The sequence below is a fragment of the Dipodomys spectabilis genome, unplaced genomic scaffold, assembly GCF_019054845.1.
Source record: "Dipodomys spectabilis isolate Male_0828 unplaced genomic scaffold, ASM1905484v1 ptg000155l, whole genome shotgun sequence".
NCBI lineage: Eukaryota > Metazoa > Chordata > Mammalia > Rodentia > Heteromyidae > Dipodomys > Dipodomys spectabilis.
In genome coordinates this window covers 4,276,661-4,280,684 of record NW_024870832.1, presented here as the reverse complement: position 1 = coordinate 4,280,684, position 4,024 = coordinate 4,276,661, and the positions used below count along the sequence as shown (strand labels likewise).

General features: G+C 42.0%; 1 pseudogene; it reads left to right on the top strand.

The window, feature by feature from the left end:
* Positions 1-1,992: 1,992 nt before the first annotated feature.
* On the top strand, positions 1,993-2,564 carry LOC122118550 (annotated as a pseudogene).
* The last annotated feature ends 1,460 nt before the right edge of the window (positions 2,565-4,024 follow it).

Here is a 4,024-nt window from a genome sequence, read left to right as displayed (position 1 = left end):
AGCAAAAGAAGGTCAGGGACAGGGCCCAGGCCCTGAGCTCAAGCCCCAGGACCAACACACACACCATATGTGTGTGTGTGTGTGTGTGTGTGTGTGTGTGTGTGTGTGTGTGTGTGTGTGTGTGTGGTGTGTGTGTGTGTGTGTGTGTACACATATATATACACACACACATACACACACATATACATATACATGTACATATACATATATATGAATGTATAGAATATAGAGAATAGAATATATATATTCTCTATATAGTCTAATATATATTCGAAATTAATTGTTTAAGAAGTATCAGACTGAGGAACACTTTAGCTCAGTGGCAGAGCAGATGTTTAGTGTGGGTTTGACCCAAACACCACAAAAAAAAACATAAATCATAGTGATTTATTACCTATACCAAATGTTGTATACTATATATAATTGTGTCGGGCTTTTTAAAAATTATTTGAAGTTTTCATTTTTTAATTTATTTTTAAGTAGTTGTACAAAAGGAGTTTCAGTTCAACACATGTGTTTAGGAGTTCAGTGCCCCTTGATCAATATCACCTCTGCCATGGTTCTCTCCCATTTCTCCCAACCCCACCCATTATGACTGCCTTCTCCCACCCTTCCTCCTGCCATTGGACTACTCCATCCCCTCGACCTCACCCATTCCTAACACCTCAAGTTTGTGCGAGATATTCATGTAACTCCCAATGCAATAGTGCACCCAACCCAGCACCACCACCATGAGTAAAGCATTGCACAAGGCATTATGATGGCTATGTTGTCATGGGCGATAGGAGCTTCCTAGTTCTGTTACCATCTTGTGATCTCCATCACATGGTCTGTGCAGTGCTGACTGCTATGGTGTCACGTGGGGGCGAGATGCACACTGTTGTTACAATTTCTACCTTATGCATCAAGTGAATATGTAGAGAGCTATGGATATAATAAATCCTTTAAACAATTAGGAAAACACAAAGGAATATAGGTTTAAAGAAAAAAACACCATTAGAGTAAACTGAATTGGATGCTTCAAATATAATACCCAGGGGCTGGGAATGTGGCTTAGTGATAGAGTGCTTGCCTAGCATGCGTGAAGCCCTGGGTTCAATTCCTTAGTACCGCATAAACAGAAAAAGCCAGAAGTGGCGCTGTGGCTCACGTGGTGGAGTGCTGGCCTTGAGCAAAAGAAGGTCAAGGACAGTGCTTAGGTTGAGTTCAAGCCCCAGGACTGGCAAAATGATGATGATGATGATAATAATAATAAATGCCTAGCACTAGAGGCTCAGGCCGGTAATCCTAGCTACTCAAGAGGCTGAGATCTGAGGATCAAAGTTTGAACCTAATCTGGGTAGAAAGTCCAATTAACCACCAGAAAACTGGAAGTGGTGCTGTGGCTTAATGTTGGAGTGCTAGAGCAGAAAAGCTCAGGGACAGTGCCTAGGCCCTGAGTTCAAGCCCTATGACCAATAACAACAATAACAAAAAGAGTACTCAATTGTCTGGCGCTTATGGCTCATACCTATAATTCAAGCTACTCAGGATGCTGAGATCTGAGAATCAAGATTTGAAGTGAACCTGGGCAGGAAGGTCCATGAGACTCCTATCTCCAGTTAACCACTAAAAAAGCCAGAAGTGGAGGTGCAGTTCCATTTGTAGAGCACCAGACTTGAGAGGAAAAAAAAAAGCACCCAGGCCCTGAGTCCAAACCCCAGAACTGACACACACACACACACACACACACACACACACACACACACACACACACACAAAATAACCAATGCAAAGTAGACCAAGTGGCAAAGTGGTACAGTAGCTTAGCAATTACAAGGCTCTGAGTTCAAATCCCAGTACTGCCCTCCCCACAAAAACAAAACAAAACAAAACCTGTGGGACACAATTAAAACTCTTAGGGAGAAATCTCGAGGCCCGCTGCTGAGAGACAGACTGAGAGACAGATGGTGGCTCGGCTGGGGCAGTGGCCAGGGATGGCAGAACGTGAGGATGGATCGGGTGTCCCAGCTGCTCTCCTGGACGCTGTGGTTGTCAGGCCTCTCTGAGGCGGGAGCTGCCTGGCAGTCCGGATCAGGGAAGAGAAAGCACTAGAGGTTTATGATTTGATTCGAACTATCCAGGATCCAGAAAAGCCCAATACTTTAGAAGAACTGGAAGTGGTAACGGAGAGTGGTGTGGAGGTTCAGGAGATAAATGAAGAAGACTATCTGGTTATTATCAGGTTCACATCAACAGTACCTCATTGCTCTTTGGCAACTCTTACTGGGTTGTGCTTAAGAGTAAAACGTCAGTGGTGTTTGCCATTTAAACACAAGTTGGAAATCTACATTTCTGAAGGAACCCACTCAACAGAGCAAGACATCAACAAGCAGGTAAACCACAAAGAGCCGGTGGCAGCTGCCATGGAGAAACCCAGCTTACTAGAAATCGTGGAACAATGTGTCCTTGAGCTGGACTGATAGCTGCTTTAAGAGCCACTGAACTGTACTTGTTATATTTGTTTTACCTTTGCAAAATGTAAAAGACTCATGTTTAATACATAGGTGATTTGTACCTCACAGTATTTTATAAAAGATTATTTCCAAACAAGTTTTTTTTGTTATATGTAATTGTTTTTTATTATTATTTTTTAAATAGTAAAGCCTTCTTTCTTTATGGAACATATACTCCTGCTTAGGTGAGTAAAACGGTCCAAACAAGTTTTAATTACAAGGTAGGACCTAATTTGTTCAGTAAATAACATCCTCAGGATTTGTAACACTGAAATGATCAGACAAACCTATTTTCTAGTTACTGTGTATAAGATTTTTCTGATACAGCTACTTTTCATGTCAAATATTTCATGTCAAATAAACTGAATACCAAATGTATTCAGTTGAAATCATTATTCTAAAATAAATGATTCTTATAATGAAAAAAAATCTTAGGGATATTTTTATAACTTGATGTTTCTTTGTTTATTATCTTCCTTATGTACAAGTACAGTAGCTTGAACTCAGAGCCTCATGCCCTTGCTTGTCCCCCTCCCCCAAGTGGCACTCTACCACCTGAGCCAATGCTTCACTTCTGGCTTTTTGCTAGTTAAGTAGATATATGAGTCTCTCAGATTTGTCTGCCCAGACTGGCTTCAAGCCATGATTCTCAGACCTCCTGAGTAGCTAGGATGGCTGGAACCCAGTCACTAAGACTCTTCTCTCTAATAAACTACCAAAAAAGCTAGAAGTGGCAATGTGGCTCAAGTGGTAAAGCACTAGCCTTGAGCAAAAGAAGCTCAGAGATAGCACTCAAGCCCTGAGTTCAAGCCCCAGGACTAGCACACACATATAAAAGGTGTGCAAGTTATTTACACTACAAACTATAAATCATTGACATACAAAACAGAAATGGAGCTGGGTGCCTATGGCTCACGCCTGTAATCCTAGCTGCTCAGGAGGCTGAGATCTGAGGATCCCGGTTCAAAACCAGCCTGGGCAGGAAAGTCCGTGAGACTCTTATCTCCAATAAACCACTAGAAAACCAGAAGTGGAGCTGTGGCTCCAGCGGTAGAGCGCTCGCCTTGAGCTGAAGAGCTGAGGGACAGCGCTCAAGCCCAGAGTTCAAGCCCCATGACCAACAAAAAGAAAAAAGAAAAAAAAGAAATGGAGAGCTTTCCATACAAGTTCTAGGGCTGAAAGATTTGATATTGTTGAGATGTTAGCTATCATAAAATTTATGTATAGATTAAACAATGAAATCTCTATCAAAGCTATGCCAAGATTTTTTTTTAAGTTTTGGCGAGGCTTTATTTTAGTATAATAGGTTAAAATAGGGAGAAACTTGTGAGATTCAACTGGTGTGTGTTGGGGGCACGGGGCTTGAACTCAGGGCCTGGGCACTGTTCCTGAGCGTCTTTGCTCTACCACTTAGAACCTCAGCACCACTTCTAATTTTCTGTTGGTTCATGGGAGAGAAGAGTCTCATGGCTTTCACCAAGATGGCTTCAAACCACAATCCTCAGATCTCAGCCTCCTGAGTAGCTAGG